Source organism: Syngnathoides biaculeatus, chromosome 9, assembly GCF_019802595.1.
Source record: "Syngnathoides biaculeatus isolate LvHL_M chromosome 9, ASM1980259v1, whole genome shotgun sequence".
In the NCBI taxonomy this organism is placed as follows: domain Eukaryota; kingdom Metazoa; phylum Chordata; class Actinopteri; order Syngnathiformes; family Syngnathidae; genus Syngnathoides; species Syngnathoides biaculeatus.
The window spans coordinates 29,872,557-29,890,721 of record NC_084648.1 but is presented as its reverse complement, the minus strand read 5'-3'; positions in this window follow the sequence as shown (position 1 = coordinate 29,890,721).

The following is an 18,165-nucleotide window of genomic DNA, read 5'->3' as shown; positions in this document are numbered from 1 at the left end:
TGTGAGAGAACCTGATGGAATGAGTGAAGGGTGGGGAGAATAAAAGAGAGAGGGGCACAGGGAAGAGAGAGACAGAGAGAGGGAGGGAGTTAGAGAGAGAGAGAGAGAGGGGGACTTTAAACATCTCCGTATCTGCCTGACAAGGCACTCATTGAAAAGCTTGTAAATTTAAAACTGTAAGTCCGGAAAATTCCTGAAGTACATTTCACGGCATTTTTATTGTAATAAATTAAATACAGTAGTTCTAACCATTTCTTTTATATCTTTGATCAGTGCTCATACATTGTATTATCTCTACCTGAAGTGTTATCATTTAATGGGCCTGCTTTTTTAAATTTTTTTATTTAAGCTCCCAAATCGCAGGTGCAAAAAGGTGTGGTCAAGCTAACAGGTTGTGTGCACTCTTGGTGGGTGTCCTTTGTGTGATTAATTCATATTGCTTTTTTTTTTAACTAAGATCTGGCGTGCACAAATTTGTGTTACTCATTCTTAGACTTAATAGATCTAATAAAGGGATGAACAAGAAACTTAAAACCACGTTATATCCCCATCAAGGCTTTTGGTTAAGGATCTCTCAGTGTTATGATAGTCATGCTCTTTGCGTGCCTTCTCCATTTGTCATTTGTAGTGTCACCTGTGTCCTCCTGCATATGCACTCCTCACAACTCCTCCGAATTGTTCTCTCTCTCGCGACGCATTGTCTTATATGTCTGTCTTATTAGTCTAATTTGTTTTTTACTGCGGTTTGATTTCACACATGCAGGGTGGGCAATCCTTTCAGAGACACAACTATTTGTATCCAAGCATTTAAAATGTTGATTTTTCAAAATGTGTCCTTTAATATACAGTATCATTATATATGTTGGTGAGTGAGGATTTGTTGGTGAGTGAGGAAGTGGTGTCCAAACAGTCAACCATGAGAGCATGAATCTTTTATTTTAATTTGATGACGTGGTCATGCGCATCTGGGATCCCGATATCATCAAATTTCTTCCTAAATCCAGCCTAGATTCCATAAACATTGTTATTGTTATTTCGTTTCTGTTGACGGTTTTTGGTGCGCCTCAGTGAACCACCCAGGGTCCCTTGGTGGGCTCCAGACCCCGCCGTTCAATTCATTGTAGCAGGCACAGCAATTACAGGACACTTCTGATGGTCCACAGACACCTCTGTGACTTATTCACTGGATGTGGGGCCACTCACTCATTGCAAAAATAATTTATGATTATTCCAATTTCTTGGGAATCCCCTCACTCACACTCTGTGCTTCCCTCACAGGCTGTATCACTCCTGCCTTATGCAACATTCAGGATGGTCTTTTTCCCCTTCTGCCCAGAGGACACAAAATCCACGATTTCCAAAAGCAAAATGTGAAATGTGGACCCATCTGACACACTTATCCACTTTGCATCAATCCGTTTCAGATGACTTTGGGCCCAAGGAAGCTGGCATCTTTTTCTAGTGGTTAGTTGATATATGGCTTTTGCTTTGCATGGTAGAGTTTTAATCTGCATTTGTAGATGTAGCTACAAACTGTAACTAACAATGGTTTTCTGAAGTGTTCCTGAGCTCATGTGGCAATATCCCTTACACAACAATGTCTGCCGCCTGAAGGATTGCCACTTGCTTAAAGTGCTTTTCTCCAGATTATTTTATCCATCCATCCATCCATAGATACATACATACATAGATTTTCTGAGCCGCCTATCCTCACCAGGGTCACGGGAGTCCTGGAGCCTATCCCAGCTGTCATCGGGCAGGGGACAGGGTACACATCGAACTGGTTGCCAACCAATCTCAGGGCACATGAAGACAGACATCAGTCTCACTCACAATCACACCTAGGGGCAATTTAGAGTGTCCACTTAAAGATCAAGTGTCGTCACACGGATAATTTTTGGTACATTATTAATGGAAAAACCCACAGCCAATATGGTCCCATGTGTTTTTTCACCACAAAACATGATTTTGACATATACAGCTTTTTGTAACTCCCGCCATGAAAATCCTCTCAGGAATTTGTTGTCAAGAAGAAGCAGGAAGTGACGTAAGTTTGTGGACTCGTTTGTTTCCATTAGTTTTACCACAGGGAAGGTAGCTCATTGTTCCTTCATGTTAGCCAAAATGCCGGCTCATTGGATTGCTGGACAATGCTTGAACACCTGGGAGAATGGAATTATTCTTCATAAGTTTGAAAGACACCCTGTCCGTTGTGAAAAATGGATTGCACGGGTGCAAAGGACGAGAGCTTTGTGGGTTCCAAATAACAGGTAGGTGTGTATACAGCTACTAAAGAAAAAATAGTTTGGATAGCAAGATAGCTCGTCTCCACCCCCTCCTTTTATAGCACGGCGGGCCGAAACTCAGCCACACCGGCTGAGGCGCCGCGTTCGGCCGTCAGATCTTCCGCGAAGGCTGCGCATCGGGCTTTGCGACAGGGGCGGCTCTGAAGAACCCAGTCGAGAATGCGTTACTCAGTCGCGTGCGAGCATGAAGCGCGCCGGCTTGACCTTGAACACAAAGCGGCACCGCTCGGCTCTGTCATAAGCCACGCCGGCCAGGTGCGATGAGCCGCGATGGCTCATCTCCGCCGCGGAAGTGGATCGGACGGGATGCGGTTTGATGGCATATAATCTGAATATGGCTCGAAACAATAGTGCAATATTGCCCTGAGGGCTCGGAACAATAGTGTAATATTGCCCCGGTAACTTCACTCGCTTGTGTGGTGTTGTCCTTTTCGAAAAGAGCTTCCGTCTCAGAAGGGGCGTTGGAAAAATCCGAATATCTCTGTTGTTCGGCTTCCATAGTAGCAGGCACTGCGCGTTTTCAACAGCGGAAGTGACGATGACGTCAAGGACAGATGACGCGACTAATATGGTGACTTAGACTTGGATGTCGAGGGTCACTCAATTGCGCAACTTTGCGCATGGATGACGCGCTCTCCGCTCACTTTTTTTTTCGTATAGACATTGAAGTGAATACTGTAATATGTATTTTTCATTACAGTATCTATTTTAGAATGTTTATAGGGATGTCACCCGCACTGTAATCTTGCATGTATTTGGGATGTGGGAAGAAACCGGAGTGTCTGAAGAAAACCCACGCAAGCACATGCAAACGCTACACTGGCGGGGCCAGGATTTGAACCCTGGTCCTCAGAACTGAGAGGCCAACACTCAAACCAGTTGCCCCACTGTGCCGTCCCAGATTTTAATGTTTTGCTTATATTATGGACCATAGATGATGATATCTTTGAATTCCTTGGAATTGTACATTGGAAAACGTTCTGAAAAGTGTTAAGACTATTTGCCCACACAGTTTTTCACAAAATGGTGATCTGTGCACCATCTTCACCTGTGAAAAACTTATTTAGCCTTTCCGGGATGCTCATTTTATACCCAGCCATGACCTGTTTCCAGTCAACATGTTCATCTGGGAAATGTTCAAACTGGCATTTTTTGGAGTATTCTTGAACTTTCTCATAATTCTGTTGCCCTTTTCTGAAGTTTTTGTTATCTGTTGGATCCATCAACAAAATAAAATATTTGCAAAAAAATCAATAGTTCATCAATGTGAACATTAAACATTTAGTCTTTGTTGTGTATTCAATTTCAGAGAGGTTCGAAAGGATTTGCAAATCATCGTAGTGTTTTATTTACATTTTACAGAAGGTACTAATTTATTTGGAATTGTGGTATGTAAATATGACACAAAGGGGGAAGAACCATTTATACTGTACTTCTTTACGCATTTGTGTTCAAATAACTTAATCCTCATTCTGTATTTATCGGATTTTGCTGCAGTCAGAAACAATTCAAATTGAAATAAGTAACCTGTATGATTAAACAGAGAGCGGGTCACATTGACCATATAACATTTTTGCTGTACCAGAGAAACAAACATAGAAATCTGTCAAAGTTTACTTCTAAATAAAAAAATAAAATAAAATAAAAGTTAGCAAACAAAAAAAATGACTAGCGAAAAACCAATTTTGCACATTTTGCGTGTACTTTTTGTTTTGCATTTCAAATAGACCATCTGTAAAGTACTAAAAAAACAAATGTGGCTCTTGATCCCAAACATTATATTGGGAAGGTGAGAAACATCAAATGTACACATTCTGGACATTCCCTGTTCTTCCTTCCCACTCTGGAAAGAGATTCAGAAATCTAAACTACAGATCCAAAAGACTAAGAAAGAGCTTCTTCTCCCTGACTCTCCCATCAAAAAATAAAATAAAAAAGAAAAAGGCTCATTAGTGACTGAGAATTTTGGCACCCCAATGGAACCAGTCTATAAATTGAGTAGAAACCAAGTGCCAATGGAGGTCAAACATTCATCTCCATCCAGTCTGGCACAGCCTGAGTGAAAATGCCAAATTTACCTCTGATTATCTGCGAAGGCTCCTCAATAAACTGGTGTTTGATCAACTGTTGTCGGGGGAGGAATGGTGGAGGACGCCGCTGATGACATGCCAGAGGCAATAAACTTCAATAAAACAATTATTGAGAGATGAACCCGTCACCCCACGCTACAAAATGGCAGCTTTTTTTTTAAGGGTGTTATTCTTTGACACTCATCAGGACAAAATGAAAAATGATGGAGCTTGCCACCCAGCATTTAACAGAAAGTTGAGGTGAAGAATGGAGGAAAATACCGTAATGCTGCATACTTCACCACTTAACAATGGCTACCACCAGAATTTATAATATTTCGATTCAATATCCCTGGAGAGGGCGTGAAGACATTCAGACTGAGTAAATATTGTACAGTATTTCAAAGCCAATGTCATCTTTGTATATACTTCTGCTGCCCTCTGCTGTTTGGTTTTGCTTAGTCACGTTCTTGTCCTCCGGTCAAGGCAATTTTTGTTCAATGGAATGTGCAATAACTACTGTATATGGAACACCCCATTATTTATATTATTATTAGTAATATTATTAGACTTTTATTTTCCCAAATAATAACATATGTGTTTTGGTGAAATTAAGAATGAGATGGGTGTGTCAAATGGAGAAATTTGGAAACGAGGAGGTCATCTGGATTTTGGATTTACAGTTGATAAAATTTACAATACTCCACTGAGGGGGAAAAAAGAATACATCAAAGTTGAAATTATATACTTACATATAAGAGTGAAAAATTTAAATTTGGAAAGGCAAACTTGGGCAACAGATAAGCAGAACTAAATGAATGTAAAAGTAAGAAAATGAGAAAATATAGTACAGTTTAATTAGAGCCATGCATACAGATCAGTAGCCAAAAAAAAAAAAAAACTTAGAACCTGGTTTCTACGATTGCTCTGTGGAGTGCCATTGAGAACAACATCACCTTCACTGTGGAAAGACACTTAAAGGTCAAATGTCATCCCTATAAACATTCTAAAATAGATATTGTAATGAAAAATACATCTAACATTATTCACTTCAATGTCTATACTAAAACATAAATATGAGCGGAGAGCGCGTCATCCATGCGCAAAGTTGCAGAAGTGTCATTCTACGACATCCAACTGGTCGTCATATTGGCTGCATGCCCTGTCCGTGACATCAACCCGGACATTCGCCAATGAAAACACACGTTGGACCATACTATGGGAGACGAACACGCCCCTTCTGACACAGAAGCTCTATTCGAAGAAGAGAACATCACACAACCGAATGAAGTTACCGGGGTAATATTACCCTATTGTTTCGAGCCATATTCAGATGATATGCGATCACGGCCAAACCGTCTCCCCGTCCGATCCAGTTCTGCGGCGGAGATGAGCTATCGCGGCTTATCGGATCCGGCCGGTGTGGCTCATTTTCAGCGCCGAGGTGGCTTATCACGTAGCCGAGCCGGACTGCTTTAGGGCGTTGTTCATAGCTGCCGCAGTACACGATGAACAACACTGTCGTTATGAGAGACTGATTACGTTTAACTATTATTTTTTTCAGTAGCTGTATAAACACATACCTGTCATTTGGAACCCACGAAGCTCTCGTCCTCTGCACTCATGCAATCCATTTTTAATGACGAACTGGGTCGCTTGCAAACTTATGAAGGGTAAATACATCCTCTCGAGCAATGTCCAGCAATGCAACGAGCCGGCATTTTGGCCAACACGAAGGAACAACGAGCTACCTTGCCAGAGGTAACACTAATAGAAACAAACGAGTCCACTTGAGGGCGGTCCTGCCAAGTATGTCACTTCGTGCTTCTTTTTGAAAACAAATTCCTCAAGAGGATTTTCATGGCGGGAGTTACAAAAAGCTGTATACGTCAAAATCATGTTTTGTGTTGAAAAAACCCATGGGTCCATGTTGGGTGCCGTTTTTTCATTAATAACATTTCATGACAGTGGCCCTATAAAGAGCCAATAATTGATTCATGTATGATGCACAAGTTTCTGATTGTTATGTGGACCCAAAAATGATCCCTGCAAGTGATCATCACGGATCCGGTCGTGGGGACGCCTTATGGTGCACCGTGAAGTAATGCAAGTAAATGGTCTTGACACCAGATGGACAACACATGGCCATTAAAAACAAATACATAATGTGCACATGGAAATAAAGTGACTGAAATCCCTAAGATGTGTGCTGTATATTAAAACAAGACAATTCAAACTGATTAATTTTGAGGATGTTTTGCTTTTTTCTGTGAGAATTAAGTGTGTGACTTTGAACAAATAGTAAAAAGTACAACAAAAGGGGTAATGAGGTGGAATTGTGTAAAGCAGCTGCCAAATTAGAGTTCAATACAGAAGTTATCAGGGTTATTCAATAGGCAAACATTTCATGGTGTATGGGTGTTTCAAGTGTTGATTAATGAAGCGGATGTTCATAACAGTTGGCCACTTCTCAGTAGGAGAAAAAAGGAAGAACATTGAAGGTTTGTTCAAAGCAAAACTGAGTGTAATTGAATTTCTGCGCAGTGGTGTAAATACTAAACAGGTGCGACTGATAAAACGGGTGACTGTGCGTAGTGTTTTTTATGCATTATATAAGATAAAACATGTGCGAGGAGAATTTAGGTCTGACCTTAGAAAATAAGAGAGAAATTCCCTGAGTAAGTCTACTTCAAAGGAATTCTAGCACCCATTTGGTGTTTTCACAGTCAGCTACCCGATAGGTGACCACCTGGGGTTTTCACCAGGGATTCTGGTTCCAAATCTGCATTCTTTTGTTTATCACACCTAAGTATGGAAGGCCCACAGACATCCGGGTGCCCGGAAAGGGGAAGGATGTGACATAGGTGATGTGGAGGATGCAAGCTCCCCAGCAGAACAGGGGAGGGTGGAACCTCTGTCCATGCCCAGAGTGCCAGGGGTAATGATTAAAGAAACAGACAAAGGTACAGGAGGGGACTTTTTTTTTGGTGGGTTAAACAAAGGTAACAGATGATCGGATGATTGCTCGCAGCTGTGACACCTCTTAATAAAACAATTAGCCCAAACTTCAGTCTGTGAGTGCTTCCTCCATTTGCTACCTGGACTCAAGGGGGAAATACACTCCAGGTGTCAGGGGCGTGGCCAGGCTATTGACCTCCTCACCTGCATCCCATTGATGCTAATTAGGCCATGCATATAAGCTTTGTGTGTTGTTGTGCTTGAGACTCCATTGTTGTGTTTGAATATGTAAGTGTCTTCTTAGTGTAGTTCCCTTGTTACAGTGTTCCTGTGCCACTCTTGTCAAGTCTTGTTTTGTTCACGTTCCAAGTTTTTTTGCCTTGTAGTTGTCAGACCTTGTTTCATGATTTTTGGACTTTGCCTTTATGCCACGTGTTTTTGTGCTTCTGCCTTTTTGGACTGTTTACCTGTGCATGACCTCTGTCTGAATTAAACTACCCTCGAAAATCATGTCCCTGTCTCGGAGAGCTGCATTTGGGCCTTTCCCCATGCAGCTGCTCGTGACAGAATGAAATTGCCAGAACAGGATCCAGTGGAAAAAAACGCAACGTTACTGGTCACGCCGCTGGTCTGCCTCCCAGCACAACTAGCCTGCTGACCAAGTGTTCCCTATTTAAGTGGGCTGTCTTTTTGACCTCTCCTACCTTGTCACCTGTGCCAACCACGTGTTAAAATTATCCTCCAAACCCGACGCATTCACCGCCATATGTTTTATTTGACTCGGATTTTTCTGATTTTGAGGAGGACCTTGAGTTATATGACAGCCTGCCCGATTCTGACTCTGATATGGTCAGTGGTGGTCGACCAGTAGCTGCCGCCACTTGCCCACACCTTGGCGGCACTCGACCCCCGAGCTGCTTCTCTCCCATACCTAGACGGCGCTCGGCCCCCAAGCTGCCTCTCGCCCAGGCCTTGGCGGCGCTCGGCCGCCTAATGCCCACGCCACGGGAGCGCTCGACCATCAGCAGCATTTGCCATCTCTCAACCACACCTCGGCAGCGCTCCACCGGCAGCTGTCATTTGCGCCTGTTCGATTCCTGCTTTGTCATTGGGAACCTCCGTGCGGACGTCCGCCTGAGATCCTGGTGCTTATCGTTCTAGACAGCCTCCTGAACTGCTTAGCTAAGCTCTTCTCTTTTGGTGGCCTGGACGACCACCAGACAGACTTGGGTCAGGGTTTGCCATTCTTTCTGCAATATTAACAGGACCCCAAAGTTGTATATCTCCTGCATTTTTTTCTGTTTTTCACACACTGATGTGCTTTTCAACATCCTGCCAACCAAAGGTTTTGACATTGCCTATGGTGTGAGTCAAATGAAGAGAACAACAAAACGGTTGCAAACTCAGACAGGGGAATTTGAACATGTTTTTTGCTCTGTTCCCACAACCCGAGAACTGAGAGACTGATGACATGAAAATAGAACATAAAGAACTTTATTTTAAAGTGCTGGACACAACTGATTCCCAAACGCAACAACACCTTTCATCGATAGAAAATGGCATTTCTGGGTTTCCTGGACTCCTCCAGATTCCATCTGTATGAGCAAGCTATTCTAGACGGAGGATTTGACTCTCAGATACACTTATGGACACTTTATTTTTATTTATTTATTTTTGTGCAGTGAGCTGAAAGTATAGTCTCCTGATCTGGGAAAAGCAAAACCTCTCGGAATTCACCCGTTTCATGCACTAAAATGGCTTGTGCGATGTCATGCCGCAACTCTACAAATTGTGTAAACTGTTCCTCAGATTGCCCCGATGAAAATAACATTCTATGGACTAAAACTGATAAAGGGATCAGCGGAATCTCAGGGGACAGCAGAGATTGCCTGTCATTGCCATGATGTCTTTTGAATGGTGGATGCTTCAGAAGATCAAGTTAAATAAACGCATCTTTGACAAAATCATTGTGGAGTTTAACAAGAAGGCCTAGAGGATGGATTTCATCAGGTAGCACATTGATCTATTATTGAAGGTGTTTGTTGTGAAACTGCGCTTATCAAATGTGTCACTGCATTCATTGGTATTGGCAAATTTGTGGGCATGTGATTGTGTAATTTCACTGACCACGGAGCTGGTTATATTACAGGGACTGTGTATCAACCTGCGTCCGTCCTGAATATTTCCGCTTTAAAGGGGAAATCCAGTGATTTGCATGAACAATGTATCCAATAGGTCATGTAATATGTACCCTACTTTGACAATGTGATGTTAAATCCTCTCTCATTTAATAGTGTTTTGATATTTTTTTATCGACAATTACAAATTTTCAGGGGTGCTGCCATTTTCGCGAGTCACATGACCTACGTGCGCAGATGTGACGTGCATGCACCGTGCCGCAACAAAGGCTCGATTACACGAGAGACTATTTATGCCCAGTGTTGATTTCTTGAATTTATCCTCATCTGATGAAGAAATAGCAGTATCGGGAAGACAGAGGAATACGTCAATACAGATTTGAACCTGTGGCTGTGATTGTTGAATATTCGGATGGTTCTTTGGGCGGACTGACACAGTGTCTGATTACTCGGAGGCCTGCGCACGACCCAAGTACGTAAACATGACGCGGAGTCTGACGAGCAAGCTCTGGCGGAGGGCCACAAGCTGAGCTTCCAGGTGGCGGAGGCCGTTAGCCCCGGACACCGAAGCTAGGCTAATGACCTCTGCTGCCACTGCCGAAGGAGTGCCACGAGCTCCGTCGGTGAGCTGCGATCCGAGCTTTCAGGAGGCGGACGCCGAAACTAGGCTAAAGACCTCCGCTCCTGCCGACGGAGAGCTGCTCACTGCTGTGCCGCTCACGGACGTGTATGGAAGTATTCCTCCATCTTCCCAATCAACCGATACTGCTATTTCATCATCAGATGAGGATAAATCTGAGAAATCAGCGCTGGGCATAAATGGTGTCTCATATAATTGATCCTTTGTTGCGCTCCGGTGCACGTCACATCCGCGCACGTAGGTTATGTGACCTGCGAAAATGGCAGCGCCTCTGAAAATACGTTGTTGATTTTAAAAAAAAATCTTGTTAAAACACTATTAAATGAGTGAGGATTTAACATCACATTGTCAAAATAGGGTACATATTACATGGCCTGTTGGATACACTGTTCATGCAAATCACTGGATTCCCCCTTTAACTTTATTCCAACACATTATTGTTGTATGGGGTGAGTGTGAGAGCGTCTATCAAAATCAAGTTCCATCCATTCATTTTCTTAGCTGCTTATCCTCAGAAGGGTCATGGGTCCTGGAGCCTATCCCAGCCGTCAACTGGCAGAAGGCAGGGTACACCCTGAACTGGTTGACAGCTAATGGCAGGGCACATCGAGACAAACAGTCACAATCACACCTAGGGGCAATTTAGAGTGTCCAATTAATGTTAGACGTTTTTGGGATGTGGGAGGAGACCGGAGTGCCCGGAGAAAATCCCACGGAGGCATGAGGTGAACATGCAAACTCCATACAGGCGGATCCAGGATTGAACCTGGGAGCTTAGAACTGTGAGGCTAACGTTTTCCAGCTGAGCCCACCGTCCCACCTCAAAATCAAATTGATGTAGTTAAAAAAAAAAATCTTTTAATGATTAAATTCCACACAATTTTTAAGATCGCGCCCTGGCAGGCGGTCGCATGTCTCTTCTACTTGACCACTGTAAAAGGTCACTGCTCACCACCAAGTTTCGTCATACCCAATCTAGGGGTGTCCGGGACAAAAAGAAGCCAAGGACCTCAGGGGACCATGCAATTTTGCAACAATTGGGCATGTACTGAAATGGTTTACAGTCGTTTGCAATTTCAAAGGTTGACATTCAATGTGGTCTTGGAAAGACTGCTGAAAATCAGAGACCAGGTGGAGGAATGCACAACTGTCGATACGCTTCAGTTTAAAATCAGCTAGGATTTTATGCATAAGGCACTAAGAGGTTGCATTGGCTAAAATGTAATACAGAACATTGTGAGCACACATGGCATCACAAAAAAATCCGATCTTAGATGCTCACAGAGTTAGAGGAATTTGCCAGTAAGGTTTTAATGCGTCCAATTTGGTCACAAATTTAGCCTAACCTGCAACATCAATGCAGTTTTTCATCCAAGAAACAAGTCAGGTTTGGAAACTAAATTGACTTTTTCAGTCATTTGAAAAATAAGGTGTGGTATCAGACAAGCTCCATGAAGTCATGCTTGGCACAGTGAACTCAGTCATGCTGTGGGGGCAAACTACGGCACGTGTGGGCCACATTCAGGCCGTTGACCCTCTCAATCTGACCCGCAAAAGCCTGGTAGAGAATTGCTCAAATCATACCAACATTATGACTATCTTAATTTGACCTTGTCTGTAATGCCGAGGGGTTCCACCAGGTAGCGTACAAGATACAGGGATATATTGACTTGATTTTGGCTGGCCCGTTTACTCAGTTGCAACCATGAACCCTTCTTAACAGGAATGGACAAAAACAAATAAAATTCAACAGTGAGTGTTGAACAGCAACTTTCCCTAAGAATACAAACAATTAATACTGTAGTAGGTTTTATTTCAGTTTCTCAAAATATTATAAAGTCATGTGCATATTCTAATCTCTTATATAGATATCGTACACCGATGTCATAAAATCATGTGATTTTTGTTGCTGGTCAAACAAAGCATTGTTGAAAGTGAATTACTTTTGAGAAGAAACGAAAATACATCTGATAGCACGACACCCAGTTTTGTCCGATACCCTGAAACGTTTTAGAAGGTGATAAGAAACGAAGATAAGTGGCATAGAGATCTATATTTAATGCCGAAGTCGATCTTTTCGCTGATAAGAAATTTGACTGTTAATTCGCTTTCGCTTGTCTTGGACAACTGGATATACACATGTAACTGGTGAATAAGTCATCGAGATTTACACAGAAGCGTTTTAAAGCGTATAAAAAAAAGTCTGGAAAATCCCTGCAGGCACAGGGAGAACATGCTCCTCATAACTGTGAGGCCAATGCTCTACAACTGCTCCACCATGCCACCTCACTCGAATCCGTTCCTTTAGATTTTTTTCACCAAGTAGTCCAGTTCTTTTTCTTAAAATAATTTACGTGCTTCCTCATTCCGTGAGTGAGCCATTCCCGAGGTTCATAATCACTCAGTACTTTCACCGAAGCAATATGTGTTGTTGTTTTTTGTGTATTTTAAAATAGAAATTAATAAATACACTTTTGCGTGCAGTGAGCTTCAGCTACCGACAATCCTTTAGCTCTGCTTGCGCCAGCCAGCATGACTTTTCTGGAACAACATTTCTTCTTTTCCTTTCGGCTTGTGCCATGAGGGGTCGCCACAGCATGTCATCTTTTTCTAAGCCAATCTACTGCATCATCCTCTAACATCTACTGCCCTCATGTCTTCCCTCACAACACCTATCAACCTTCTCTTTGGTCTTCCTCTCGCTCTTTTACGTGGTAGCTCCATCCTCAGCACCCTACTACCAATATAATCATTCTCTTGCCTCGGGATATGTCCAAACCATGTAAGTCTGCTCTCTTGAACCTCGTCTCCAAAACATCAAACTTTGGCTGTCCTTCTTATGAGTTCATTTCTAATCCTATCCAACCTGCTCACTCCTAGCGAGAACCTCAACATCTCCATTTCTGCTACCTCTAGTTCTGTTTCCTGTTGTCTCTTCAGTGCCACCGCCTCTAATCTGTACATCATGGCTGGCCTCACCAGTGTTTTTATAAACTTTTTGCCCTTCATCCTAGCAGAGACTATTCTGTCACATAACACACTAGACACTTTCCGCCATCTATTCCAACTTGCTTGGACCCGTTTCGTCACTTCCTTACCATACTCACCATTGCTCTGGATTGTTGACCCCAAGTATTTGAAGTCAACCACCCTCACTATCTCTTCTTCCTGGAGCCTCACTCTTCCCCCTACATCCCTCTCATTCACCCACATATATACCTTCACCTTAAATTCTTCTGTTACGCCTACAGCACACCTCACCACTGTTCTGCTGCCCTCATACATGTCCTGTACTATTCTAATGTATTTCTCTGCCCCATCAGACATACGCATGCAGTACCGCAGTTCCTCTCTCGGAACAGTGTCATAGGCTTTCTCTAGATCCACAAAGACACAATGTAGTTCCTTCTTATCTTCTCTTTACTTTTCAATTAGCATCCTCGAGGCAGATAATGCCTCTGTGGTACTCTTTCTAGGCATGAAACCGTATTGTTGCTTGCAGATACTGACTTCTGACCCGAGTCCACCCTCCACTATTCTTTCCCATAACTTCATTGTGTGGCTCATTAACTTTATTCCTCTATAGTTGCCATAGCTCTGAAGATTGCCTTTGTTCTTAAAAATGGGAACTAGAACACTTTTCCTCCATTCTTCAGGCATCTTTTCGCCCGCTAGTATTCTGTTGAATAAGTTGCTCAAAAACTCCACAGCCACCTCTTCAAATTGCTTCCATACCTCCAATGGTATGTCATCAGGACCAACGGTCTTTCCATTTTTAGTCCTGTTTCAGTGCCTTTCTTACTTCCCCCTTACTAATCATTGCCACTTCCTGGTCGTTCACACTTGCCTCTTCTACTCTTCTTACTCTCTCATTTTCTTCGTTCATCAACTTCTCAAAATATTATTTCCATCTATTCAGTACAAAAGGAGTTGACTATCTCTCAGGTCAGTGGTTAATTTCCATAAAACAATCACTACTGGCACCAGTCCACATATTTCCATCGCTATCCTTAATAACTTTTACTTGCTGCACATTCTTCCCATCTCTATCCCTCTGTCTGGCCAACCTGTAAAGATCCTTTTCTCCTTCTTTGGTGTCCAATGTGGTGTACGTCTTCATATGCCTCTTGTTTAGCCTTTGGCATCCCTACCTTTCACAACTCTCTCTTTGTCTGGGATGCTCAGAACTACTTCATCTAGTTCCTTCCAGAATTTCACTTTTAACTCCAGGTCACATCCTACCTGCGGGGCACAGCCGCTAACCACATTATACATAACACCCTCAATTTCAAATTTTAGTCTCATCACTCGATCTGATACTCTTTCCACCTCCAAGACATTCTTAGCCAGCTCTTCTTTTAAAATAACCCCTACTCCATTTCTCTTCCCATCAACTCCGTGGTAGAATAATTTAAACCCTGCTCCTAAACTTCTAGCCTTACTCCCTTTCCACCTCCTCTCTTGGATACACAGTACATCAACCTTTCTCCTAATCATCATGTCAACCAGCATCATGTCAACCAGCAACCCTCAGCATTTATCCGGGCTTGGGACCGGGTTTACAGATTGCACTGGCTTGTACCCCCATGGAGCTTAATTTTTCTGTAACAACACTAACCAGCATTAATCTTTTAGGTAAGTCTTTAGAGAAGTGTACTGAGAATGTCTACTTATGTTTAGGTCCCATCAATTTTCTTTGCTGCTTAACCTTACAAGGGTCACAATAGTGCTGGAGCCAATCGCAGCAGTCATCTGGCAGGAGGCAGGGTACAGCCTGAACCAGTTTCCAGCAAATCGCAGGGCACATAGAGCCAGACAACAGTTGCACTCACAATCACACCTAGGGGCAATTTAGAGTGTCCACTTAATGTTGCATGTATTTGGGATGTGGGAAGAAACTGGAGTGCCTGGAGAAAACAAAGGTTTGCCCCTCCCCCCTAGGTTAAAACAATACATTTAGTGAGTTTATGGCTTTCAACTTCGATGTCATAAAACAAAACTGATGTCTGACTGGAATTTGAAAAGAGCTTCGTTCAATCAGATTAACGGTTGTACTCGATTGGACAAAAGAAAGCTCATTTAACCTGACACACTTTAGGACACAGAATGCTGAGGATGTGATATATGATGGCCAAAATTAAGTTCTGTCATAACCTGTGAATTGACCTTTGATAAAAACTCCCTTGTTTTTGGCAGACAAACGGTTGAAATAATTTAATCAGTGGAGTGCCCGCACGGCAGAGGACTGGTTAACACATTTGCTTCACAGTTCTGAGGACCAGGGTTCGAATCCCAGCCCACACCTGTGTGGTATTTATATGTTCTCCCTCTGTCTGTGTGGGTTTTCTCCACTTTCCTCCCACATCCCAGAAACAGGTGTGGTAGGTTGATTTGAAGACTAAATTCCCTGGAGGTGCGAATGTACGTGCAAATGTTTGTTTCTTGTACCCTGTGATTGGCTGACGATCAGTTCAGCATGTACCCTGCCTCTGGCCTGAGGATAGCTGGGATATGCTCGAGCATGCCCGCCACCCTATAGTAAAGATAAAGAGTACAGAACATGGCTGGATGGTTTTCACTACAGGTTTAGGTTAAAGTATGTTAAGAGAGATTGCTTCAGGATAACTTGTTGCAGTGCACATCAAATTTTATTTCCGTCCAGATAGTTTTTGGCAACAGGCCAAGGCTGTCTAATAAAACTCATGCAATGGGTCTATGAGCACAGGGAGTGGGTGTAATTGCAAAAGTGGAATTGATTTTTTTGGGTTCTATGCACTTCTGTGTTTGGGCTATGGAGGTTTGGCGACTGCTGGTTGTCAGGCAAAGTCTGCAACAATGAAAGCATCAAACTCTGAAGTATTATCATTTGTTGATATCATGTTACCATGTGACTCATTACTTTTTATAATTGCTACACTTATCAAAGTATTGGCTAAGCAATCAAAGGATGAATATCTGATCTGATGAGCCATGCGCAGTTTCACAGAACGCCACCTGCAGGTCTGTGTATTTTGACTTGGACTACCTTAACCTTTGAGATGACTCAATTTTGTCTTGACAGCATTTTGAGAAACAACCAGCTGTAACAAAATGCTGTACATGTAGATTTAACATCCATAGAATAAAAATCCTTGGTCATTGTATGGTGCAGATTCAACAAACAATAATTAAAAAAAACAAACATGACAATAATGAGTTAACTCTGCTTTTAGTCTCGGCCAAAAGAAATTGCGCATCACTCACTGTTAGGTTTTCTTGATCCTAAATGCCTGGCAAAGCTAGTGTCCGAGGCAAGAGTACTTGAAGTTGAACGATAACCTTCTTCTTTTCCTTTCAGCTTGTCCTGTTAGAGGTCGCCACAGCGTGTCATCTTTTTCCATCCAAGCCTGTCTCCTGCTTCTTTCTCCCTAACCCCAACTGCCCTTATGTCTTCCCTCACAACATCCATCAACTTCCTCTTTGGCCTTCTCACTATTTTACCTGGCAGCTCCATCCTCAGCACCCTTCTACCAATATACTCACTCTCTCGCCTCTGGACATGTCAAAACGATCGAAGTCTACTCTCTTGAAGCTTGTGCATCCAGTTGTGCTTCCTGTTGTCTTTTCAGTGCCACCGTCTCTAATCTGTACATCATGGCCGGCCTCACCACTGTTTTATCAACTTTGCCCTTAATCCTCGCAGAGACTCTTCTGTCAAATAACACACCAAATACCTTATGCCAGCTGTTTTTTAACCTGCTTGGACCAGTTTCTTCACTACCCTACCACACTAACCATTGCGCTGGATTGTTGACCCCAAGTATTTTAAGTCATCCACCCTCGCTGTCTCTTCTCCCTTCACTCCTCTCATTCACGCACATATATTCTGTTTTACTTCGGCTAATCTTCATTCCTCTCCTTTCCAGTGCATGACTCCATCTTTCTAATTGTTCCTCCACCTTCTCTCTGCTTTCACTGCATATCACAATATCATCTGTGAACATCATGGTCCAAGGGGATTCCAGTCTAACCTCATCTGTCACCCTATCCATTACCACTGCAAACAGGAAGGGGCTCAGAGCTGATCCCTGATGCAATCCCACCTCCACCTTAAATTCTTCTGTCACACCTAAGGCACACCTCACCATTCTTCTGCTGCCATCATACATGTCCTGTACTATTTTAACATACTTCTCTGCCACACCAGACTTACGCATGCAGTACCACAGTTCCGCTCTCGGTACTCTGTCATAGGCTTTCTCTAGATCCACAAAGACACAAAGTAGCTCCTTCTGACCTTCTCTGTACTTTTCCACTAGCATCCTCAAGGCAAATAATGCATCTGTGGTACTCTTTCTAGGCATGAAACCATACTGTTGCTCGCAGATACTTACTTCTGTCCTGAGTCTACCCTCCACTATTCTTTCCCATAACTTCATTGTGTGGCTCATTAACTTTATTCCTCTATAGTTGCCACAGCTCTGAAGATCGCCTTTGTTCTTAAAAATGGGAACTAGCACACTTTTCCTCCATTCTTCTGGCATCTTCTCGCACGTTAGTATTCTATTGAATAAGTTGGTCAAAAAGTCCACAGCCACCTCTTCAAATTCCTTCCATACCTCCCAATGGTATGTCATCAGGACCAACTGTCTTTCCATTTTTAATCCTGTTTCAGTGCCTTTCTAACTTCCCCCTTACTAATCATTGCCACTTCCTGGTCGTTCACACTTGCCTCTTCTACTCTTCGTACTCTCTCATTTTCTTCGTTCAACTTCTCAAAATATTCTTTCCATCTATTCAGTACAAAAGGAGTTGACTGTCTCTCAGGTCAGTGGTTAATTTCCATAAAACAATCACTACTGGCACCAGTCCACATATTTCCATCGCGATCCTTAATCACTTTTACTTGCTGCACATTCTTCCCATCTCTATCCCACTGTCTGGCCAAGTTGTAGAGATCCTTTTCGTGTGAATAGGCTCCAGCATTCCCGTCACCCTTGTGAGGATAAGTGGCTCAGATAATGGATGTATGACTATGTCTCCAGTGTGTAGCATCTGCTTGTGGTTGTGCCCAC